At 36.3% G+C, this 27,923-nt stretch overlaps 1 protein-coding gene across 1 annotated transcript in view; it reads left to right on the forward strand.

Moving 5' to 3' along the window:
• Positions 1-27,923, forward strand: part of LOC150104523 (lachesin-like) — a 309,995-nt gene that overhangs the window by 354 nt on the left and 281,718 nt on the right. The window lies entirely within an intron of this gene.

Raw genomic sequence — 27,923 nt, forward strand, 5'->3', positions numbered from 1 at the left:
AAGTTTAGGAATTGGTGAAATTAACTTAGTTGGGTCAACGGTAATACGGTTAAGAGCGCATGCATTTATCGTAGCGACTTTGGGTTGTAGGTGAGATGCTGGCGACGCAGGTACTTGTGTACGTACTTTTCCAGAAGTTGCGCGATGGTCTAGCTTTCCTTTTGCATTTTATTCTAACGTGTCTTTTTCATTGGCAGAGATGGTAAAAGTCATAAGCATATATCTATGGGATTGAATACTTTCAAAAATTCTCGGAACTTTCACTATTGTGATGAAATCATTGCTAACTCCATATCTAGTTGATTAACAAATTTCGTGTAGAAAACGGTAGAAATTGATCCCAACAGACAAAACTTCCAAGTTCATTCGAGGCTATAAGTGATCTCTTTGGATAGATGACACCCACAATTACTCACTTTGAATGGACTGCCATGGGATACCGAAATGTGTTACCAGGGGTACGATCTGCTGTTTATCTTGTTGCATTATTAAAAAAAACATCTAAATTGGTACTTTTTTGCGTTTATTGTGATGGAATAAATTGAAAAAAAGAGGTTTGTAAACCACGCTGCACAACTGAAGCAACATTTATTTATTTATTTTGAAAACGGGTAAATCCATTAATTCGTTTCAATTTTAAATCTAACAGATATACTATCCAACATTATGTTTATTAAATAAAATATTGTTTTTATATATTTAACTAGTGTACGAACATACTCCTATTAGTAAAATGATTTTTGGGACTCGCTGACTTTATGCTTAATAAACCAGGATGAAAAGACCCTTAGTTTCTTTCCAAACTATAATTTTTACTGTACTTTTCTTTCCATAATCTTAGTGAATTTTAAAAATGGCGTGTATGGATTTAATGTCGTAAAATCGCACCGATGCTGCTGTATATTATTCTGATTAATGTAGATTGTCCATAGTCTTGTTGACAATTAAGTTTCGTTGTTATTGTTGCCAGTTTGAAAACGGGCATGATCGTAGTTAGCCATAAATCTCTGGCGGATTCAAAACACACGAAATGTATAGAATTGTATATACATCCATCCATTTGCATGCATTACAATTGATTCTGTATATATAGAGGAACACACATTGTGTGATACATAGCAACGCATCTTCAGAAGTAATAGCATTTTTCAATTCTGGTAATAAGCACTCTGCAAGGATATAAAAAAACTACAAAGAATTTGCTTGCGATGTAAATCACAAGCGCGTTTTAATGATTTTTAAGCGCAACGCAGCTTTTTTTCTTCTTCATAGTAGCCCCAAATAATATGGAATATTTGTCTCTACATAAATATTTGTACGACATCCAATATTTCGCGAAGACATGCAAGGTTTCATATGGATTTATGGTAATGATCCCCTTTTTTGTTATTATCCATACAAGAATTGTTCTCAGAGAAACATCGCAATATTGAGCTCGTGCCTATGCTAATAGTTCGAGACGTGATATGCCAGTATTAAACTGCTTGTTCACGAGATAAACAACGTAGCACTGAAGCTTAATAATAGTTTTGAGTATCGGTATATTGAAAACTGTTATACTTTAGTGCGTGCGTTCCAGAAGTTTTTAAACGCTACAGGAATAGAATTTATATAAATATTCATGCATATTTTGCAGAGTCAACTAAATTCATTTAGAAGCTAGTAGGCATTTTAGTTTCTTTAAATAAGCTGAGATCTTTGAAGAGAATTTCTTATTTAACTCCATATTAATTAACAATTAATATGTCCGACTTTAAAGATAAATACGAATTTATTTAATGATTTCTCAATGCAAGTTCTTGTCACACATTGACCCCCTGTGACATTATGATGAAGTGATTCATGTCAACAAATCCTGTATGTCTGTACCTTATCGAGACTAAAAGGTTCTAGGAAAGGGTGTGGAAATAACAGCAGTGGAATCTGGAAGTTATTAACCAAGAGTTCTACAGTCCTCTTTATTACCAGAATACTAAAAAGCTGTAGTCTCTGTTTTTACGGAAGGGCAGAAGCTGCACATAATCTAAATATCAACAATACAGACGACACTGTTGTAAAAGGACATTGTCACTGACCCGTACAGCGCATGAAATCCGTCATACGTAGCCCGGAATCACGCCACATGCTTTTTCTCCTTTATTGGATAGAATAACGTAAGTGTGTTGGATGTCCGGGAATGGTTTGATTACCGAGTGCATCATCTCAACTGTGAAATCTGGTGGTGAAGCTGTAAGTCCCAGGAGTAGTTTCTCCTGGTTGGGATTAGAATTTCTGGTTGTAATTCCTGGGAGGATGTGTGACACTTCCAGATAGTGCAGTGCATTCTACACTGTGGAAGTTTTACAGAAGTGACAGCACGCACCATGTTTTGCCACTGGTCCTATTGCCATATTTTGAGAAAAAAAAAGTGACGTAGAAAAACTTGATTAGCTTACAGAATCCCTATTTCAACTCAACAGACCTCCTCTGCACCTTGTGTGGCCAGAGCGGTGTGTCCAACAATTCAACATGGACAATTATTGGATATCATCGTAATCATGATGAAAGAAGAATGGTTAAGTACCCGATTCCTATTAGCACAAACGTTTAGAGATAATATCCATCAAAGCGCGAATAAGACTAAAGATGTAGCCCATGTACTATTGATGTGTGTACAGTTTTAGTTTTCGATACTAATATATAGGGTATTTATTTTAAAATGACCAGCCTTTCGTCTAGGAAGCTAGGATATTTTTATAAGAACTTACCTTCAGTTAAAAAGCTAATTAGGTTCACGTGGAGAGAGAGAGAAAGACAGTAAGTTTTACCCCGATAACTTGGGTTATTTGGCAAAAGAGATATTGAACCGGCGAATATACGTGGAGGCGGCTGAAAAGTTCTGATAAATACCTAGAACAAAAATAGAACAATTTGTTCAACAAGGGAAAGACATTTTTTTCTCTCAGAGGATTGCAAATGATAAAGCAGCGTTGTAACGAGTGTATAATACTTCCTGGGGAGTATGTAGAATAATATGCAAGTTACATGGTTCTACCTCAATTCCTTCATGATGATTATCACAACTTTTCAGCACATCCTCGTATTTAATTGCCAGGTATAGCAGACTACGGCAATAAGGGTTAATCATGTTGCTTAGTCAAATTTATTTTAGAATTGTGCATAAGTATATATGAGAATTCGCGTAAATGTGAATGATAAGAACCAGATGCCTTTTTTAAAACAATTTTTCGCTTGTTTCCTTAATAAATTATATTTTAAATTGTATTTCAGCTACGATATTAATTATAATCCTCAATAGAGGAGGTGTTAAGCCAGAAGAAATACCTTTTTTTTCTCTATTTAAGCAGGACTCGTCCAGTCTTATTTTGTAATCCTTTTCGTGAAACTAATACGTGCAAGTCTGCTTACTGGCCCAACGCTTGTTTTCTTTTGCGCTCTTGAACGAAGATTAAAAAAATAAAAGATAGAGATGAGAGAGATAGAACTGATGTAGCAATAATTATAATTAGTATAAAGTATTAAGATAAATTATTAATAATGAGAAAATGCAAGAATACGAAGAGTACTGCAGTTATACGTATTAAAGTTCTGCTTCTCGAACAAGATTTTTATTAGTATTTTTTAATTAATTTAATTTATTTATTTTAATTCCTCGGTGTTTTCCAGTGAATATCATCAGGCGCTGTTGAATTTTTGCTTGTGAAAAGGAAGTGAATTAATAATAACGATAATTCAAAAATTTCAACATTGTATATAATATTCATTTCTCTCTCTGTGTGTGAGTGCGTGTGTGTGTTGGGAGGAGGCCTCAAACCTAACATTTCCGAAATCGCCTTGTGGATTTAATTGTAACTTGCCTCGGTAGCTCATTTGGTAAAAGCAACTGCTGGTTTATTCTCAAGGGCTGAGGGTTCGAACTTCGCCTAAGGCGTAGATGTTTAATAAGCCTACTTTCGACGAGTATACTAACAATTATGTAAATATTGTTTACGCGATTTATTTTCGGTTGGTTGTTTATATTATGCCAAAGCAACTAATCCTACGACTTGTGCGTATTACAAGGGAGGGGGGGGGGGGGCTGAACAGTTCTGATAAACAACTGGTACAAAAATTACAAGAAAGAACATATCTTGAAAACCTTTTAACCTCCATGTGTCATCAAATTGTAATAATTTGTTCGTTTTCTTTTAGAATATATAACAAAACCTCAGAGGTTTTTAAGAAATTCTAAGTCGCAGAGGTGTGGGCCGTCATCAAGTTTTTCGTGCTGTAAGAGAAAAGTCCACAACTGAAACCAAACTCTGTGTGAGACTTTAGGGCACTGCGTCCCCCCCAGCTTATCCAACAGTTGGCAGATAGGAGGCCAAGTTTCAAACAGAGCATTCTAAGACAACAGATGCCCCCAGGTCAAGAAGACCATCCGCAGCGATCACACTTGAAAACGTCAATGCATGGCATGATCCTTGATGATAGACGCATACCAGCGTAAAATATTGCAAAGATTCTGTGGACATCCAGGGAAAGAGTTAGTCATTACCGATCAATATCTGAACATTCAGAAATTCTCAGCAAAGTGGGTCCCCAAATGTTTGAATTCCAACTAAAAGAGAGAACGTGTGCTCTCATCTCAATGAATTTTGGGTCATTTTGAGAAATCGGGCGCAAATTTTTTGCTTCGTATTGTGAATTCAGAAACAGGTGTTAGACATTGGATTATCTATAAAAATAAGACTGTGCTCAACTTAAGTATGTTGAGCATAATCACATTTTTGTAGACAATTCTGCAACATAGATAAGCAATGTTGCTGGTAACCACTAACCAAAACCCATCAACAAATTAAATTAAAGATGCCTTCAAAGCGTTTGTATGCCTGAGTATCGTAGTGGGACGTATACTTGATGGGTTTCGTACCTTAGCGGGATGACTCCATCAATAATCATTAGACACGTGTAAACGGAGTGAATAAACCCAGCATTTATTAGCGAATTAAAACATCTATACTAAACTTCGATAATACGATATTTAGTATTTTCAAATACTAAATACCACATTTAGTATTATCAAAATATACAAGCATGCGTTGTACACACACACTGTATTTTATTTTCTAAATAGATAATTTCACTTTTATATGATTAAATATGCAATGTAGTTAGATGATGAAAAACTATGTTACATAGCAAATAGCTCCGTTTATTTTACAATATTTTAACATATTAAATGTATTTAAACATAAAATATTAAATGGCTCATTTATATTTTAATATCTTAATATTTTATATTTATATCTTAAGAAGAAGGTAGAGATTACCAAACATTTTTAAATTTTAAAAATTTAAATTTTCAACTTTCGAAATGAAACACAAAACCGAAACTATATTTCTTTTTATTTACGTTTTATTTTCAAATGTTTACATTCATATTTAAATTCGTATGGAATGTAGTTAACAAATTAATTTCGAAGCACTGCAACTAATGCTAATTATTTCAGACTAGTTTTAGTTACTGGTTCTGTGTAGATATCACACCAATGATTTAGCTACTTTCATACGTTACTACGGGCTTCCGAAGGATCGGATTTTTCCCCAACATAGAGCTAAGACAAAATACTATTTGTAGGCATTGGGTGACATAGTATGTGGACGGTGTGTACATGGAGGATTAAGCTGTGTGCATATGGTGGATTGTGTAGTGTGTGATGTCCTCCCGCGATGAGTCCTTAGATATTAAGAAGTCCACGTAATAATATAGAGAATAGATATTAAAGTGAAAAGTGAATTGATAAGTGTTTTACGAGTGGTCAGGATATTTTTTCATACAATTTATAACTCCCTGGAATTGTGTGCGTGTTTTGAATTCTATTTGCAAACCCGTGTTACATTAACACACCGTCGCTTGGCTGAGGGTGATTGGATAATCTGGAAACTCCTGCGCTTGAGACCACAGAACTTGAAAAATAATAGATTTAGATGCATTTCATGTATCTCTCTCTAGCACGTAATACATCTTATTTGCAGATTTGATTTATTTTAATCATTTTAAACTTGAATAATAAAACTCATCTTAAAAATGGAATCTAAATATTTCGGATATCTGAAAAAGTTCATCATAGTGAACTAATGCAGTGTTTCTCAGCCATTTTAAGGACGTAAGACTACCTCTAGAAATCTCCAACGACTCGTCTAAATGACATAAAAGCCAAATTTTCATTTATAGTTGCTGAGTCTGTCATTCCTTAAGAAACAATACATGTAACTCTAGATAAGGAAAACGTAGACATCATTGAAATGTTTTAAGATTAAAAATTACAAAAAACAAAAAGAAATTATTCGCATTATATTTATAAAAATTTTTCACATTTGCTTTGCACTTATCGTACTTTTAATGTCATTGCGATCCGCAAAAGTTTTAACCTGTAACACATTTGGTACTTTAATTTGGCTAATATATCCCTTTGGTCTGTTTGCTTAATTTAATCTTGAGGTTCAAATATTATTTTAACCTAAGAGTTCTTCTGGAAAAATAAAAGCAGGAATAAAGAAAATGTACTTTCAATGTTGGATTGTCATAATTGGAAATATTCCAGACTTGAGTGTACTATTTTGTTTGGAATGAAGGAGTCGATTTTGGTTAGAGCTATGTCGAGAAATGAAACGTTTCTGTAAAATGTAACTTTACTTCTAACAGGAAAATCTTTCCTTGAATGCATGAAGAATCGAATCGGCAATGGCATTTTCCTCTCGGGCAACCGAGCTCTCTACTTGGCCTCTAGAGAAGGATTTTTATGGACCAAAAATGATTAGTTTCATGGATAGACGTGTCGCTAACGTAGTTTAGGAATTCATCATTTATAAGTGAGGTTTTCATAAAGATAATGAAATAAACCGTTGTCAAGCATAACCTTGTTTTTCAAAATAATTCAAATGTTCAATTAATGAATTTAGTTTGTCTTTCCTTGATGGCTATCATTGTTCAATGATATGTTCAAAGATGGCTATCACGTAGCATTTTATGTGCATTCTGTTACATTTCTCTAACACCGATATATGCATTCAAATCCAAGTCATTTTGAATTTCAAAGGAAAATGTCAATGATTTGGACTAAATCATGAAACCTGGCCTTAATTTTGGACAAATATTTGATTTTATTTACATTTTTATCCTTAAATGGTTTGCATAAGTGCTTTGAAGTTTAATGATTTGAATTTTCAGCATGGGAATGCTTTTCATTTCGAAGAAAACAGTTTAATTTTCCTCAATTATTCGTTTATGGAGGCGAAATATTAGCCTTTGGCTACGAAGATTTTTGTTTTCAAATATTCAGTAAGTGCAGACGAGGGCTGCTGTGAAAGACTGGACTCCTGTATTTGAATTAAAGGTGCATATCCTATTTTTTCCAGTCTGTTTCTTCAGGAGACAGGTTATATTTTCCTAGTACTTCATTTTCCTTCCCTTTAAAAACAGATAAACATGCATTTGTGAGACTAGTTTCCTCTTCTCTTGGCCTTAGCTACCTTGCGCATTCCAACAAGGCTCACTTCAACCTTATACGTAACTAAGTGGCGGATGAATACTCTAGAGAGTTGATATTCTGCTTGTATTACGATTCAAATTAACCCAAAAGTCTCGCTTATTTATTTTAGAATATCAGATTGCCCATTTGAACTATAATACGTGTTCGTATTGGGTGTGCACGGTGGCTTTTCAATTGGTGCTCCGTTACATTCATTTGTAGGGCCGCATTTAGCGGCCATGATAAATTGCTTATAAGATTTAGGTCTGCAGTGAAATTAAACATATCCTTCGCACAATAGTTGTGTTGTGGGTATTCTTTAAAACTAACTGAAGTGTACTGCTATAGATCTAATGGTACTCGTTTTAATTTCCTTACGTTGTTTCGAACTTGAGCGAGATTGATGTGCCCAACATTTGAGTACAATTTAGTGTCGCGCTTCTGTACAACCAGTAAATGCTATTCTAGATATTTATTTAAGTATCTTAACATGTATTTTGTAACAATTCCATTTAATCTGAACGCTTAACATTTTTAGGTTTAACGCAGTCTGTTCTGAACATAAATAAACCCCAGTATTTTGCTGTGGTTTGAATGCGATTAACTCTTCGGAATTTATTTATATTTCAGTGCGTGCAGCTAATCTTTTCTTTTGTTTATGCATGACAACCGATCTAAGGCTTTACTACAAAAATGAGAAAGTGACGGATTCACCTTGACATAGTCTCTTCTCTTTTTAGCCTTCACGTAAACACACACACAATCGTCTTTGTTGCTTCTGGGATTGGAGCGTTACTTCTAGGTAGCACAAGAGAATATCCCAGAGGAATACCGCCGTACCTTCTACGTACGCACCGAGGCTTTCTCGCGTGTAATAATCGGGACACACACTCAAAATAACGGCTGTTCTTATAGAGTATAGATAACTTCTAGAGCTATCAGGTTTACTGATAGCCTAGCGAAACTCGGGAGCCGAGTGTAATGTTCTTCAGTGGATCAAGAGGAAATGTAAGTACTATGCGAAAGATATTGATCGCGTGTGGAGTGTGATCCTTTTGCTGAAAAGTTGTACTAAAATTACTGAGCTCTGGTAATACGTTATGAGAATCGCTAGCCTGGCAATTCTTAAACTGCTTACTTTTATCGTTTCTCTAGACGCGATGTCCTAATGAGGGAATTGGGAACTGCGCTGTCTTTTGATATTCTCGTTTCTTCGTTGCTGTCTGAATATAATTATATGCAAGTATAGCCCATATCTGAAACATGTGAGTTCAGATGTCAATTATGTAGCTTATTAAGTACGGATCTCCGAGTTGGTCATTTTTGCGGCTCTGCAAAAAACAGATAAATATATTCACAATAAGCAGTCTCTTCCCTTTTACTATAAAATGCAACTTCTCAGGTATTTGTGAATGTATTGTTACAAAAGTTCGACACATTGAAGCAATCAACAAATCTCTGTGGCATGTTCGTAATCGAATTGCTTATAACAGTATATCAAATGTTTATGATCTGGACTGGTAGCTTCAACTTTTGTTTCTGCAGGTATTATTTTACGGAAGGGAAGATTTACAGGAAATATAAAACTAATATAAAGCTTAGTCGGTATAGACGAAGCCCTTTGGTCTGAAAGACCTGGGATCGATTCCTGTCCATGACGTGAGGAACCTTAATCTGGTCTCTTTCGACGAAAGGTGAGTTAACCGGTCTCATACGGAATCGGAGGATTTTTCTCCCGGTAACGTTTGTTGTTGTGGTTATAGCCTTTCTGCTATTTAGGGGAAGCTATATATACGCCACCATCTAGGGAAATGACTATGAGCAAAGTGGTTTCCCGTTGCCTTCCTTGCCATACTATATCCTATGACTGTACCCTGTGTGTTCATGGGGTCGGCTTGTCTGCTTGCGGGATGAAAAACCCCAGATAAACTGGGGAAAAACTTTACTGTCCACGTCCAAGACCGGCTAACTTGGCGCTATGGCTGAGGAAGATCCTTTAGCTCCTCGCGTCGCCGATGGGAATCCAACCTAGGACACCCCTTCCTAATATATATGCTACTAAGGTTACAATACATAACTAATAGCTGTTATAGATGACAAGATATCCATGTGGCCATCAACTTTCCATATTTTTATGGAAAGGCAGCCAACAACGAAACCGTCTGGAAAGCAGGAAGTTGGAATGAATCTTTCAAATAATCTTCTCTAGAAGCCTCACTAGGTCTATTTCTGTAAGGGAAATACATCTGCGACGAATAACGTAAAGTTGTAATCATACGAAGACAAATAGCTGCAGTTCACTTTATTTAAAGTCAGAAAGGAATTTTTTTTTTCTGCTGCGACAAACTTTCGAGTTTCTGTCCGCTAACTGATGTCTGACAGCATCACTATTGGCTTCACCCACAGTCCACCGCTGTTTTGGTTCATTTGATGCAGATTCCTGTCAAAAAAATACTTTCTTTTTTAATAAACGATGCACGTGAGCATTGATCATTTTGGGTTTATGGCTACCTCTCGTGAGATCTAAAACCACTTCACAGATGAATTATCCTCGATGATAATTCATTGCGTAATATTTTATTAAGGCATATCATTGACATCTTTCTCCGATCTAACTTGATGGAAGTACGCTCATCGCCGTATAGTTTATCGCTTTTTGGAAGGTATGTATGCTGCCGTAATCCTCGACGTATATGCAAATCAGCGTCGGCCGAAATGATTTTTTACTAGAATAACGATTTAAAGTCCATGGACCAGTACGTTTAGTTGAAACCTCTCGGAAGGTGCTTAACATAATTAGAAATTGACGAGACATGGAGAAGTTATTACATTCATAATTCCGTAACGAGGTGTACGCATAATGAAAAGCAATGGTAGCGCGCGAACGATCTTAACTGTTAAAAGGAAGTCTGAAGAAACGCTTGCATTAAAACCCCGACGCCGTTTATTGGCGCAGTTTTAGGTAAGAAATTCTATTAAGCAGAAAACTTATGTGAATCTAATGGTGGTAAGTAAAAGAAGGATCGACACGGTGCTGTAATTATTTACGTCGTGCATTACCGTGTACCATTAATTCCGATCAAATGGACGATGCTTTTAAATGATTTTTCACTCGCGCCGACTCATTTTATAAACTGGAAAAGTTTAATAAGAAACGACTTTGCAGTTTCGTAGACTGTTTATTGCAAATATAAATTGCAACTATAAGGCAGGTCAGCTGCAAATTCCATACGCGTTTCGGTATATGAGGGATGCCTAAAATAAGAGTGTCCGTTTGATTTGCAAATTAAAACGTATTAATCTCAGTCCTTTAAAATACTGATCTGCTAGTCTCGAAACAGAAACAGGTAATTAATACGCGAAATATCATTTTTTGTTATTGCGTAAAATGCTTCGCATATATACTCTCAGCACTTCCTGTGAAGCACATACACCTTGGTATGCATCGTAACCCGTTTGAAAAATGCCAGATGCTCCATTTCGCCTGGCTGTTGCAACATAAAATCCATAAGTGTCACTCTTGCAGCGTGTGTGGCTAAACTTCATTGCACAAAGTGCAGTCAGAAGTAGAACTGCGGCAAAGCAGCTTGGAACTTCGTTACAAATCGCAACTGCAAACATAAGAGAACGTACTCGTTTTAATAAGAGATCCGTGGATTTAATAAGCTACCTGCTGAGTGCTAGTGAGGAGAAAATAGTAATGTGTTGTGGTAGTAGAACGAAAGGATTTTAATAGTAAACTTTGTAAATGGTCATGAATGAGAGTTCAGAATGTTTATTACTTCACAGGAATGGGGGGGGGAAATGTAACAGAAAAGTATATATGAGCGAGAGGTGGGTTGCTACAGGACTTCCGTAAATAGATCTTTGAATGAAGCAAGCAAATTGCAGTTTATTACAGAACAAACCTGTAAAAAGAAGTACGTCACACACACACAGAGAGAGAGAGAGAGAGAGAGAGAGAAATTTGCTAATATATTTACCCATAGCTTTGTAAAGAGGATCTACAAAAGACATGTCATTACATTCGTTTGTTTATAAATGACAAAAATCATAACACATTATCTCTACTACCGAATGCTAGTGAGATATTGTTGCAATTTTGGTCTTCGGTTCAATCACTCAACAGTGAAACGAAGTTATTGTTCAATGACGTCTGCTTTGTAACATAAATCGAACCGTAGAGCTGTTTTTTTAGGTTAAATGTACTTAAGAGTTTATTTTATGTTATCACGTGTGCCACTATGATTTCTGTCACTGTGGTTAATTTTAGACTAAAATTATTTCGATTATAAATTTGAATACTTCAACAGGTGTTAGTAAAAACCATGATTGTGAAATGTCACTGAAACCTGTTCGTCTAGAAGAATTGTTAGCCGAATTTGAAACGGATAAAACTGATGTAGATAAAATATTTTACAAAAATTAGAAAACAATCGCTATGCATTTGTTTCCTGAAAACATTGTAATTGGTGACCAAATGCAAATTGCCATGTTCTTTCCTTTATATTTTTATCTGCAGAGTTTTTATTACTAAAATCTTCGATATAAGAATAATACCAAGCTCGTATTTCTAATGCAGTCGTATTTACTGTGTCAGAAATTCACTGATTTTTAATGCTGAATAAATCGTAATAGGTATTCGGCACGAATAGGAATACTTTGAATGATACTGCTACTACTAATAATAATATGAATGAGATATAACTCTTCCAAGATATTCGTCACCCGACGAAATTAAGAAAGAGGAAAGATGGCATAGCAGACATTGCAAAATCTTATCCTGTCTTCCGTTGAAATATTAATACTCCAGACATGTTCCACAGCCAAGTAACTTGGCTTCGTATAAACTTAATAATCTAGGGGGGGGGAGGAACTAGGTGAATCCTGAGTCTCATGAGTAGGTGGAAGGAAAGCCTTTATAAAATGTCATGGCGTCTAGTCGCTATGCATCCAAAGGCGTGCATTTTGATGTTTGTTTAGAAGGAATCTCATCTGAAGTGCATTTTTCTTTCATTTTTGTATTCTGATGAACGTATTTTTACCATCTGACACTTAACAATATTGCCTGCTATACAGCTGAATTAACATCTCTTGAGGAATTTATTTAAAAGCATGGACGAATGATTTAAATTATAAATCACTCGTATTTATTAATAATGCATACGACTGTCATTGTCTTAATGGCACGACCTACCATAAGTGAGATAGTTTGCAGACTTTAAGGTTAAACTTGTTACTTACGTACAAACTTAATGTGGAATTTAAAATGCGAAAGAAAAACCCTACATCGGTATCCACGTCTTCGGGAAGACGCCCGATTAATTGTATTTAAAACCGTCTGAAGTGGGGGTGGTCTAATATTTTATTTTCAACTTCTGTAAGATTTCCTTTTTAGCCGTCATGCATCAATCTCTTCGATAAAAGAAAGTCCCCAAACAACCCCGCGTTATAAATGAAAACGTCACTGCCTTCCGCGCGGATATAACTTACCATATTAAAAAGACTTCTACTTCCACGGCATCAAGATAATTGGGTTTAGTAAATTACTACAGCAACATCTCTTCATCAATCACAGCGGCTGCGCTTTCAGAAAAGTGAACTAATTTTATAAATACCAAATCTATCAGCGCGTGGGTTTGCTTGATTTCTGCCATTACATTTTGGCTGAGAGTAGCAACTATTTAAAATAGCCCTCGTAGATGGCCATAAATTTTGATTACACTTATTGTAATGTAGTGACAGGCGTTAACAATAAACTCAAAGGGATGTCTGTATACAGAAGATAGATGACTTGCCGGAATCAGCAAATTCACTGCAAAACTGACTGTCTGCAGCGGAAATTACGAAACTGACGTGGGTAAAGATAACTTTCAAAGCTTGAATTAATACATACAGGCAAGGTCAAAAAAAGGGGAGAACGCAGCCAAAAAACAGATGACAATAAACATGTGATTTTTCGCTTATTTAAACCTATCCACTTCATCTTCATTTTAAACGTTATAAACTGAATTTTCATTTAGAGAAACAGCACGTGAAATGCGTGTTGCCTTACAAATATATTTTCGGAACCCAGAAATGCATCTACAATTCCTTTTCGGGAAAAGCAGAAACCTTGATAGATCCGAGAATCTTTTTTGAGCATAGAATGTTTTTATGTCTTGTATTGTACTTGTCAGTTACATTTTAAGATTATTACCTTATATCATTCCGAAGTACAGGAAATTCAGCAGAGCATCGCTGCATAGCAAAATTTTCTATTACATCGTCTCATTCAATTTTTTTTTTTTAATATAACCGAGACCACTTTATAATGTTCCGCAAATGAGATTCTCCCTCGAGTAAATCTGTTTTGCTTCCTGACAATAATTTCTAAAAAATGCAGCATTAATCTTTCTATCTTTCACAGAAAACGTTTTTCGATTTCCGGCAAAGAGTCCTTTATCACTAAGATAAATGGAGCATTCGCTGTGTTTATTTGTTCTGGTTTACGACCTTTTATCCCCACTTTTCGATTTACCACCATTTTAAGATTGTTTCTTACATGTAGTGTCAGGAGAGCAGTTCAGTATTCTTAAATGCCAAATTACTTACTGTCCAATCTAGCGTCAGCATTTTTCAAGTATTGTCTTCACACTTGCTTCCATACAGAAAGTATATTGCAAATGTGGACAATGAAACAGACAGTAAAACTTCGTAGGAATTGACTGTTTTCTTTGTAGAATAACATTAGCATTAAGAAATGCAATTATAATTTTATCTGTTTGCCATTATGGTAGATAATAACACCTACGTAATAATATTTTGAAATCAAAATTAAATCAATAATCGATGTTCATTTGTATTCAATAATTTCTTCGGATGGTTTAAACTTTGTAAATTAAATAAAAAAGCGCATTAATGGCCAGTTTTTGTAACCGAAAAAAAGGACAGTGCTTTGTCTTCTTTGTGATTACATAGATATCTAGAACTAAGTCGCCAAGCGCTATTTTTTTTTACTCCAAACCTCCTCCCATTAAGTATGACATCCTTTCAAAATTACTCCTTAAGCGAGATACGTAATTACAACCTTAATCTTCGCAGTTCACGATATAATTGCAACCATTAAGTGGTATTTCACCTCGGATATCTGAAGGACACGACAGATATCCTTTTCCTAGAAAAGACTTGGGTTCACTTATTGTCTAGTGATGTGAAGCACTTCATCTCGGAATAAAAGGTATTTCTCAACCGAACGTGCAATTCGTTACTCCTCCACTCTGATACGGAGGTGGGATTCACGTGAACTACTCCGGGTTTTTCATTCCATACACGAAACTGTCTGTATACGTTTGTCAAAGAAGAATATTGGGACATACAATTGAGCGTCATCGGCGGACTGAAGACAAGATACAGGTTGGGAAAAAAGGGAAACCTAGTTATGGCCTAAATTAGGAATTTTAATTCTTTACTGCATCTAAATATAATGTAGTGACAGAAGCAAATCGAAAAGGTGTTCCTTCCCTGATTTACCCTCAGACCCACACTTTACAGTGTGAGTCAGTGTGTGAAACTAAATTGGACGGAACAGTCGTTTATTCTTAACGGGGACTTGGGATAGAAGAACATTATGTAAGCCAGGAGCACTCATATCAGAAATCCATCGATACCAATTAAAATTAGTGGCAGCACAAGAAACAAGATGGTTCGAAAAAGAAATCCAAAATTTTAGAAAATTAATTTTTTTTTAAATGGAAAAGAATCAGAAAAACGTGAGTTCGGAGTACCATTTATAACAGACAGACACTAAAGATAATGTTTTAGATTTTAAACTGTGAATGAAAGATTATGTACAATAATAATCAGAACAAAATTCTTTAATTTATGAATTCCAAATGCTTACCATCAGAAGAAAAGAATGAGATAGAAAAACGGGATTTCTTCTGTAAAATGTAGAGGTTGTATAATTCAGCACCATCTGATAATTTCAATGCCGAAGTTGGTCAGTAAGATATAAAGGAGCAACTGGAAAACTGTCTACATATATACGCTCCAATGATAATGGAGAAAAATTGATTTTGCTTAAGTAAATAATCCTCTACCTGCGTTCCTCATAGATATCCATAAAAGGACATGGCTATACCCAGATAGTCTAGCATTTAATCAAATTAATTACGTGCTTCTAAATGAAAGATTGGCATCAAGTATTATGGATGTAAGATCGTATAGAGAAGCTTGTTACCTTTTCGAAATTAAAGACAGTGAAGAAATAAGAAAGAGACGAAAGCACACTCAAGCTTAACTTGCAGAAGCATAAAGAAATTAAAGTTAAAACCAACTTCCAGATCAAAATTAAGGGAAAAATAGAGACCGAAATATAGAAAGAAGCTAGACATACATTACAAACAATGGATTCTAAATAGAAGAAACTTGGAAATACGAAAATTAGCAAAAGAAAAGAGACAGATGAATGCGTTCAGGCAATAAGATAAAAGAAATAAAGCATGCAAAGAATTTGCTGCAAACCAACTAGGAATAAAAAATATAGAAAGAATTGAGACAAGAAGCAGATAAAATCTGTCGAAGGAAGCAAAGACGAACCCACCCTGGCAAATGAATAATGAAATGCACAACAGAAGGGCTTGATTTATGCAGAACATATTAACAAAGTAAAACGAAAAAACACACATGGAGAGAATATTTCCAAGAATTGATGAATAAAAACATTGCCTCCGCAGCTACTAATGTAAAAGATTAATCTGCTACGGCAAGAGCATAGCGATGTCCATTCTGGGATAGATAAAATCCCAGCCAAGTGAAAGCAGGAGGAAAGAAAATAGAAAACAAATTTATGAAACCGTATGGAAGAAAGAGCGAATGGCAAAAGAATGGAGAGCGTCTGATTTGCCCGATATAAGAAGACTGTGGATATTACAGAGGTATTTCTCTGTGTCATGTACAACATACAAGTATGTAGAAGTATTTACTTCGATTCTGAAGAGCATTTATGGAGGAGATAAAGTAGTGTCTGTTAAAGAGGTTTCAGGAAAGACCAATCAAGAGTAGATCAGATATAATTAAGAGATGATCTAGTGTCGATACTACTTTAAACTTAGCTTTGAAATACATTATCAGACGTTTTCTAGTAGAGATCATACGAAAGACGCTAACAAACAAATCAGTGCGGATTGCAGCATATGAAGTGACATTCAATCAACAGAAAACTAAAGTAATGAACTTAATACTAGGCAGAATCAGTACACTGTGTGAAAATTGGGAACCTTGAAATGGAAAAAAAGTGGAACAATTTAAATATTTAGGAGTAATGATCGCTAGCCAATCAAATGAGATGGTGGAAGTGCAGAATCGAATAAAGAGAGAGGATTTTTATTCTCTCCCACGTGTACTCACTTTAAAAGATACTCATTGGAAGACTCAAGTAAAATATAGAAATCGATAATCCATCCAGGTGTTCTCTGTGAAATCTGGATATTTACGGCAAGAATCGAGGATTTGATTTCAGCTTTTAAAAGGAAAATCCTTCAGATTACCCAGCGATGATAATGATTCCTGGAAGACCAGATACACCCATGAGTTACATCTTATAAGAACCTACAGTTCCTAGTTTAATCAAGTTCAAAAGTCGCAGTGGGCAGGACATGTTTTTCGTAAGGAAAATGACAGTATTCTTAAGAAGGCTATAAATAGTAACATTCTTGGTAAAAGACCAACAGGAAAACATAGAACAAGATGGATAGACACCATTAGTCAAGAGAGCAAAATCTTATTACAATATTCAAACTGAAGAAGTACAATTTTGGACAAAGAGGGCTGAAAGCAACAAATTCATGAGGCCGAGGCTCGATTTGGGCCTGTAGTGAAATAACGAGAAGAATCCTTTTTCGTGGTTCCCTATGTCTGTATATTGCGTTTGTTCTTCTGACAAGTTTGCCTGTCAGAAAGATCCCTTTGAGAGAAAGATCCCTTCACTGCCGACTATTTGCCGTGTGATTGCAAACAGCTGATAAAGGTTCCTCACGTTATAGAGGAAATTCGGATCTGGGTCTTTCGTCGAAACCAACTGAACTATGGAGGCTCTGAATCCGTATTATGCGCCGTAAATATAATCCAGAGATAACATATTTACACACGCAACACTTGCATAATAATAAACGTTATTTCTACTTGCAAATTATTCTTATCCTTCCTATAATGATGCTGGACCAAAGGACAACGTAAAATGTAATCTACTTATAAACAACGCGGTCGGCGTGTCTGTCTATAATTTAACTAATTTTAAATGTACATCTGCTAGCTCAGGATGATGATTGAGACTAAGGAGCAATAAAAATCACTGCGGAGTTCAAATGTCTTGAATAAATGTTTTCTTCGTTCACTTACAATAAGGTTTTTAATCCAATGGAAATGAGAACTGAAATGTCGTCTACTGTAGAACTGTCAATTTTGTAATTGAATATTGTTCAGATTACTGCTTTGCATTCGTTTTTCTATTGCATTAGTTTCCCTAATCTTATCGTAGTCTATAGGCACATATATTCATAACCCTTGAGAATGATTTTTATACTCTTGTTTAGTAGCTGGTTGTAGATATTCACATGATAACGCTTTTGAGAACCAGAATATCACGACTTATGAATAGTTAACTTTTCCAGTCTATTTGCTGTGTTTCTACCGCGGTACACACTGACATTGCACCCTCTTGTTTCTGATAGCTCATCATTATTTATAAAGAAAAAAAAAACTAGAAGATTCCCACAAGTCATATTATAGCTACAATATGCAGACCCGTTTTTACACACACACAACCGTTTAATGTGTGAGTGACATGGGTTGTGTTCTATATCGTGCCACACATGGAAAATGCATGGCTGTTGGCACAAAGCAACTCCCAGTGTATCCAAGTACGTTAGCCGCGAAACATCTGAAATGCAAATGGCTGAATGGAACATTTAGAACTCCAGACATACAAGTGATAGACGGATGTTTAAGAGCGGAAAAGAGGCTATTACGGCATACATGTTTTATGAGTTTTTGTTAGAATCTTGGTGTAGTTACCTACCGTCGTCGAAGCTTCCCTGCAGTTCCACCTTTTAAAAGGTAATGATCACATAAATTGTCTTTGTACATAAAAGATAATATTTATTGTCACTGACAGGGTCTATAGAAAGTACTTGGCTGTTATTAGAGTATCGATTAATACAACACGACGAAAAACACTCCAAAACTGGGTGTAAACACAAATAAACGCAGCATAAAAGAATTAAAAGTAGTTCTAAATTCTAATGACTTTGGTAGTTTATCTTAGGCTGAGAGAATATGGTCTGGTAGCTAACCGAAACAACATTTCACTATAAAATCCATGTGATATTTAAAAATGGATTTCGTTGCACTCGTGCTGCATTTCTAGAGAGTTTAATGAGCTCTTTAATTAATAAAACGCATTCATTATTTAACTTGTAACGGAGAACATAAATAATTTTGTATGTAAGGTTTGATTCGTTGGAAGGATATCATAAATGTTTTATAATAATCTTGCCAACAAGAGGTAATAAATTTTTCGTGGGAAAGAGCCAGATATACAGGGTGGTTCAAAATTCCACTTACAAACTTTGAGGGAGGTACAGAACACCAAAATCAACCCTATTCACATAGGAAAGCATGATCAGAAACGCCACCCGAAAGTGATAGGTGGCGCTGTTCGCCAGCGCTCCAGGTGAGCAATTGGGGCCTTTTCCTCATTCAAGCTTTGGACATCGTACGAAGAACATTCGTCGTTTTACGAATGCTGAGATGGCAAACATGCACCTCGTTTACCATATTATGTATCCAACTACTATTAAACTGTCCAGTTACGTCTAATAAAGTTTTTACGTTACTTACTGCCCTGTGTGATTTCTGTATATTCGTGTCCCTTTTAGTACCTTCTGGTGGCGTTTCTGGTCATGCTTTCCTATGTGAATATGGTTGATTTTGATGTTCTCTATCTCTCCTCAAAGTTTGTACGTGGAAATTTGAACCACCCTGTATATCGTGGCTAGGCTATGGTAAGATATCGTGTTATAGAGAGCAAATATAGGAAAAGTTAAATCAAGATTTACATTTCGGGGACAGTCGAACTGAAGGATTGTTGGAAGGAACTAAAGCGACAACGTACCAGCAGTCATCATATCTAGTGTGTGTGTGTTTTTTTCGACTGTTTCTTATTTTATATTAAATGTTAGAACATAAATGTGCTGTCAAGTTCTCTCCTCATTAAAATCAACATCAGTGTTGTCTTACCAAAACAGATTTTTTTAAAATTTCTTCTTTTCCTAGTTTGGTGAAATCCAGATTGTTGTGCTTCCGATATTTCTAAGGCATTTAATCAAGACTCCTCAGCAAGCTCCCATCATATGGTCCTCTGCACCCTGTAATTAAGTGTTCGGTTTCTTTTCCGGCTACTCGCTGCGCGACATGCCAGACTGCATTTTTATCCTCCACTTCTGTATCGATGCTGCAGAAACTTATGACTGTTCTTTCGTTCGCTCTTCTGTATGTCAGTGATTCGCCGTCAGAGGTTATTACGATTTCGAATTATATTTTCCCCGATACTTGGCGCTGTTCGTCCAAGAAAGCCTTGGGAAGTGCAAACCAAAGATGTATGACCGAATATTTTTAGTTTCCTAAATCCTGATCGTTGCATGTGGCATTTTTCAATCTGAAAATTAAACAGGAGTTGCTGTCAGCATCTCTCTAAAATAATCCTCTTTTTATTGTCCTCCCCCCCCCCCAGAAAAAGAATTTGAAATCATCAGGTCTGTACGACATGTATGTAGAAGAATAACCAGGATTTAAAGGCACTCAGGCGTTGAACTAACACGGTTTTATCGTGCGTGTGATTTATCCAGAAAATTTCAGACAAAATTATCTTAAGCAGAAGTTGCTGCATCTGTGAGAATTTCATTTATGTTTATTTATGTAAAATGCCCAAATGGAAAAGATCACTTACTGGGAAATACAAAATACTTTCAGTGTTTTGCGCAAACAAAAATATTTTTTTGCCCTTTTACAGATAGCTTGCTTTCCGTCTTATCAGCCAAAAAAAAAACGAATCAGATAATGGAAGCATAACTGGAAGATCTTTAAAAGGAAGCGGGCTGGGATAAGTATTATATTCGCAAAGATTGAATTAATGGTTCTTTAAAAACTGACAGAGCAAAAGTGGTTAAGATGACATTTAAATTCAGACACTTAATTTCAAGCGAAACGCGATACTGCATTATTTAAATTCTGAATAAGGAATGTATATTGGCAAATTAATAAAGCATGCTTATCTTCGTATTTTTTCATTCTTTTTAGATTAAGTTTTTGTTTTCTAATTTTTGTTGATAAGCGTAATAAACCACCATTGTATAGCATTATTGCGTAACACTTGATTTATGAACACTCAGAAGTCCGAGTCATCCACGATATGGACTCTGATTGTTGGGTACTGTGGCGCTCTTAATAACTGTCTTTCTGTAATTCAGATTCAAAGACATCATACCGCTGGGTTTCTGATAAATTGTTCTGTTCAAAGTCTTGAAGACTGGATGAGCCATTTGGTGCCAGCATGACTCGTATAAGTTTTACTTATGCATGTACATATGTAAATATTCTTAGCTTATTACTTTCCCTTTTTTAAACAAGAAAAAAAAATGTAGAATAATATTCTGTGTTCAGTTAAGCATGTGGGATAATAATGTGGGTGATATTTCATAGTGACTGGCGACTCTTTCGAATATTTATCATGTAACCGCCAGGCATCTTGCAGTATTATTTTCAAATGGAAAATACTGAATTCTGGTTCAAAAATAGTGTCGTAGACACAAATTACGATTCCACTGACATGTTGATTCCATCTTAGTTCAAACGTGTGCAGTTTCCCTTATTATCAGAATAAAAATAAGAATATTTACGATGACTTCTAGCATCGTAAATGTTTATCGTCTAAACCGGCTACAACTCACTTCTGAAGGGCAATTTAGCTTCTCCTTTGATTTATTGACATTTGTTTGTATAATTATTTTTCGTTTGAGTGTCAAAAGGAATGTTTTTCATATTAGGTGAAATGTTATTCAGGTGAATGTCTCTTTACCGGAGGAGATATCTTTACATTCTTTGGAGGCAATCCTTTTCTCTGGAAAATTAAAAAATAATTTTAAATTAAACTATTTTATATTTCATTTATTAAATAGAGACTATACGCAGACTCAGATGAAATCATAAACAAATCATATTTTAGACTGGCTAAGAATATTAATGTTTTGTTACTTTTTATTTATATTTTCCGAGTAATAGTAATAATAATTGCATCGGATTAGGAAATCAACTAATCATTGCTTTCCTAATCCGATTCCTATTCGGTAATTATTAGATGGTTAATTAATGGCTTACGTAATGCATAAACAAAGTAGCATTCATTTACACGCCCAAGTTGCTCGAAAGGAAAGAGTATAAGCGGTTAGAGATATATTATAAAACATCTTAAGTTAAATCTACACGAAACTCAAGAGTTAAACGCGACAAATTTTAATTTTCGGTTTCAGCAGTGCTCGGTGTGCGAGTCGAGAAAGAAGGCAACTGACACGCTCTTAAACTGTCTGTCACTTGCTTCACTAAGAAAGATTTCTAAAGGAGAACACGCACAGTCTTCTTCAATATGCAGATTTTACACGAAATTTAATTGGAGCTCACTTGGGACTATTACAGAAAAAGAGACCACGTGTCAGCCTGCTTTTTCACTCATTTTTTATGTATGCGATGCTTCTTCAGGCGATAGCACTTATTTTTTTAAATGAAGAAAACCAGTCGATGAATAATGGAAATCAGCTGAATGATGCAAATGTATGGGTCTTCATCCGATATAACACCCGCCTTCTTGGCCTCATTGTGCTGAAATTGTCACGAGACCCGAAGCAATAAAAGGAACCACAATATTCTACATTACGATACAATACCTGTAGAGATGTTTGCGAAAGCGGAGAGAAAGAAAGAAAAAGATACTTGTTAACCACTTTCTGAGGGCTTTATTTTTATTTTTTTCCTTCAATTGGATTCGACACTTGAAATCTTACAAGGTTTCAGTAAGGTCCTGTGGAAACCTCCTGTCTTAAAATGGAGAATTAAACATGTTCATTCCTAAACTAGATAGACAGATAGTTACAGCTGGGGAAAATTTCTTAACTCATTGACCGTTTACAAAGAATTTCTGAATCATTCAATCTAAGACTTTTCTTATTTCAGAAGGAACTTGGGACAACACAGCACTATTCCAATTATGAGCCATGCGAATACTGCGCCCCCTTCAGACGCGTGAACAGCCCAGGACTTCATCTTATTCCTTCCCTCCTCTTTTACCTCGCGGTGTCGAGGATTTTTTCTACACTAAACCGCTATCGTATCGAGGATAAGGTGATTAGATGTCTGCAGTTGCTGTGTTCACGGGCTGGTTTGCCTGTTCTGGGAGACGAAAAACCCGACTTTCTGCGTGAAAGTCGGGTTTTTCCTCGATATGAGACCGGCTAACTCACCTTTAGTCGAAAGAGACCAGATTCTTCGTTTGATTCTTGTCGTTACTGACGGGAATCGAACCCAGGTCTTTCGGATGAAAGGGCTTCGTCTATACTGAGTGAGCTACGGGGACTGTAGCCCATGACCTTTCGCTATTTAAAGTAATCTTACTCCATACACGAACAGTGGTTCTAACCTTCCCACTAATTCTTTGGGAGTGAAGGGTTGTTCCCGTAGTGAGTTAATCAGTTTAATACAGTGGTAATTTTTTTTGTATTTCTTCGTTCTTCTCACATACGATACAAACTAGTCAAAGCCAGTGTAGTTTACAGACACAAATAAACTCGCCTCATAGCCAAGCAACTTACTTACATCACCCACATCGTTAATTAAAGATCTCGTCTGAGTTTCACGGTTAGCATCATGAAGAAACGTATCTTGCACTGACTAAAGATATGAGGTATAGTTCTCTTAACTAACTTAGCGATACTTTCTTAATCAATTCAGTATGAAAAGAGGGTTTCGCATTTTCTTTTAACGTCATTTCTCCATGGAAATGTGATGCGAGTGCAGGTTCGGTACAGGCGTTCAAGATACGATGTGTGCTAATAAATGACCTGTTCCAGTCTTTCTAATTAATGGCTTTTAATTGATTACTGCTGACTAGCAATTTTTTCTTTCTGCCAGGTATCAACCGACATATTGAAAGTGGGCACTGCATTCACTGAGGCCCGTGTCAGGTTTCTTAAAGTGCATTCACGACTGGCGTCACAATGGGTATTAAATGATGTAACAAAGAATCTAATAAAGTCCCGTTCTCTAAGAGTAAGCAAAATCTTTCCCTATTAAAATCTCATTAGCGAATAATTATATCGTAATTAAGGTTAGCGATGTAGGACACACTCGGAGAGTAATCATACCTTAACAAAGTGTGTAAATTATAATCCTCTGTCCTGAAGCCAGGAAATCCTCCCATTCATCAACCACGGTGGTGAGTAGACACTTGTTTATGCGCACTTTGCCGATTTGAACTACGAAGCAGAGAAAAGGACGCTTTATTTATCTTGCATTACTCGCGACAGTTCGCGTTTTCTTTAGCTGCACTGTGTCGATGTTTCTTGCTGTATTCCTAACCGAAATGATCGACTTGACTACCAAATGTAGCGCCCGCCCCGCCACCAAGCAGCCCTCATTCGTGTCTCAACTGGTTTTTGTGGAAAAACCAAGTTCGAGTGTCGATCAAAATGCAGTGGATAACGTGTTTTAACACGTTCTGAGCACACAATTTAAAGGAACCGTCAAAAGCGATTATTTCTTGATTTCAATTGTAAATTAAACATCAAAAATCTTGTTTGAAGACTGCAAAATCTGAGTGCAAGAAATATCCTCTTAGCGATGTATGTTTAGTCCTACTCTGCTTGCTGACGAGCTTCTTAAGTTTCCCCCTTACCTAATACGTAATAATTGTTATGTATCACTGCCTGGCACATAAATGACAGTTAGTTATTTATTATGGTTAGCCAGTTACGTGACACGAACATAAGAATTGCCTCCGTAGCTTTAGCGACGTTTACCCTGTTGGTTGGAAAGACCGACTTGACTGCGAATTCTGTTCATGATACGGGAAACCTTTTGAAAGGAGATAGCGAATCTCATATAGAAGCGGAAAGGTTTTTCCCCTCTTGAAAACCCTGGTTTCTCATCCCACTCGTAATCTAAGGGGAAATGGACTGTGATAGCAGAAACAACGAACTTTCTTCTCCATTTTCATGTAACAAGGGTTACATGAAAATTCATTGGAAAAAGCAATTAATCGAAAATTTTAAATTTTCGATAATGTTACGATAAAAGTAATCCATTTAGAACAAAAACTTAACCATGCAGACTTCTTCTTGTATCGTCAACTTCTACTAAGTCAGAGTCATTGTAATACATAATTTGGACACGTTTTTCTTTGTCGTCCCGAATATAGCTGAACTGGATCGTTTCGACATTTTCTTGTAAAAGTTTCAAATATCTGAGTAAAATTCATCCCGTAATTGCTGTATTGATGTCGCATATTACTACTAGCAATAATAATAATGAAGCTTGCGTGGTTCAGTCGGTATAAACGAAGCCGTTTAGTTAGAAAGACCTGGGTAGTTGGAATCCCTTTTATGACGCGCATAATTTTTTATCAGTCCTGTTCAGCTGAAGGTAAGTTAGCAGGCATAATACGGAGATGGCTTTTCCTCCCGGAAACAGGCAAATCAATCCCACGAACAGACATGAAACAGTTATCAGACAAGAAAGACTATAAGAAACCATATTTTTCTATAACTTTTCCCTATTAAAGTAGCATTACTATCTCACACTGCACGGTTCGGTTTTTTGTTCAAAATGGATCAGTTTTGTCATAACATTTTCGAAAATTAAAAATTTTCGATGAACTCTCCGGATACCGAGACAAGACCACAACATAAAAAAAGAAGGATGTCCCCCCAAAAGACAGCAGTGCAGTGTACGTTTTTGTAATGTAAAGAGATCAGGGCGTGTAGGGCAGAAGAATACACTCCTCTCGGTTTTAATGATGAATCCTACCGAAGAACAGAAGTCTGTGTATAACCGAGGCACAGATATGATAAAAAATACGGATAGAGTTTAAATTTCTTTTTACCTAAATCATGGAGATGAATAGTAATAGGGAGGTCTTCCGACATCTCTGTTCTTGATGGTTACAGTGGGTTTAGCAGCAACCAAAAACCTGTTCTGCTGCTCCAGCTTGAGTTTGCTCCCTTGACTGGCCAGACCGATCACGGTTATCGATCTGCTTCAGAACAAGAGCTGACAAGTGTGCTATGGCAAGATTTGTTTAATGAGAAACGGCGTAATTCTCAAGTAGTTTTCCCTGTGTAGTTCTTTGCTGGGTGTCGTGACAATAAATTAGCACATAAACGACACTGTCGCTAATGATCGTTAAGCCTCAATATTGTCTTCAGAACAGGGTAAACACCTTCTACAGCTGGTGTGACACCACGCCACAGTAATCTGTCTAAATCACTTTATAATTGCGGTACCATCCGTGAAGTACGAGATCTTAACGAACAACGGGTCCCTTCCATGAGATAACCCCCCTTCTCCCTCTTGTGCAAGACCGCACCCATCGCCACTCATCAATCTTATCCTAACACAGCACCTCACACTAATGACTCACCTTACGTGGCAGGCGATCGCGGCACGCGATACCCGCGTCCACCGGTTTGCCCCCAGAGATAGCAGGAACGCTGCTTGCAGTCGTGAAAAGTCTTGATTTTTATAGTTCCAAATATCCGCTCTCACATCCCTCCTCCCGCTCTGCTTCCTCCCCAAATGTTCAATGGTCGACCGATTTGTGACGGCTATTTATTCTTCCGTCATTTAAACTCTATGGGAAAGACTAATTATTGTGGAAGAGTACGCTACTATAAAAATCTATAATTCACAAGATGATCCCCTCCCCCTTATATAACCCCTTATATGATTGAGAATCGGGGGTGTTTGAGAGCAGGCGTCGGAGTTTTACGAGTACTCGTTTTGTGGCAGAAACAGAAGCTCAAGTAAAATATGGCAAAGTAAAAATTGCGTTGGGATGATTATACAGCATCTAAACCTTACATGTCTGGGGACCGGTAATCTTCCCTATAATTTTTAGCATGTCTATATGTAGTTTGTTGAATTTAAGGTGATTTCTAACCTTATAATGGTCAGGCAATGGACCAAAACTAAACATGATCACTTGAATAAACAATAGTTACATATTTTTTTCACTTAATTTCATTATTTGTATAGTTTATTGGTTGATTTTCTTTATAGGCAACTCATATGCCATATTTAATTTTTTATATTTTCCCAAGTTCTAGTAACTGGCCCTAGACCACACTTTGGGGAAAACTTCTATACAGCCTTCTGATGATCACAATAGAATCTTCATTCTCAGTAAAAATCGATTTGTCGTTATGCAAACTGGACAAACGTTTCTTTTTATAGAAAGATACCAAAAAGGACTCCTTATTTTTTAGACAAACGGGAAGAGATTTTTAGCCATTGAGTTAACTTTGTTGAGCTACTGAGCGATCATTTTGCAAGGGTATATAATCCAAGTGAAGGTACTGTTATAACCGCGGTTACACTGACTGGAATGAGAACAGCGGTTAAAAGATCGGAGATAGTTAAGATATTGCAGATTTGAATGCAAATAAAACTGTGGGATTGGACGGAACATCAGTTTGCGTTTAAAGAGAATGTGCTGGCGGAACATTCTTTTGACTAGGCTGTTTAATTTAAGTTTCGGCTTTAGCAAAGTCTCAAGAGAGTGGAAGAAGGACAAAATAATTCCTTTGCATAAAGGAGAATTTAAGTCTGTGGTAGCAAATTAGAGACCAATAGTATCTTAGGAGTGGTGTTAAAAATACTGGAGAAGTTGGTCACTCTTGATAATACACTTGGAAATATAATACTCTGTGAGGGGGTAGCATGGCTTTGTAAAGATTCGGTCATGTGAATTATGACTTTTTTATAATAGGGTGACAGCTGAGTTCTGAGTTGGATAAAGGGAATGGCTACAGGATGATGCTGCTGGAGTTTGCAAAGGCTTCGACAGGATACCACATGGAACTCTGTTACGCAATTGAAACAAATTGGGATGAATATAAAACTGATGATACAGATTAAAAAAAAAGGGTGGCTGATAGATACCATATGGAGGAGCAGAATGCAGGAGAAAGCAGGTGACTAATGGTGTGCTGCAGGGTTCTGTGCTAGGACTACTGCTGTTTAATTTGTACATAAATGATATAGGAAATAATTTGAAGGGAGATATTCAGTCATTTGCTGAAGATGCAAAGTTGGGTAGAGTAACAA

Source organism: Typopeltis vanoorti, chromosome 7, assembly GCF_054136105.1.
Source record: "Typopeltis vanoorti isolate ZY-2024b chromosome 7, IOZ_Tvanoo_1.0, whole genome shotgun sequence".
Lineage (NCBI taxonomy): Eukaryota > Metazoa > Arthropoda > Arachnida > Uropygi > Thelyphonidae > Typopeltis > Typopeltis vanoorti.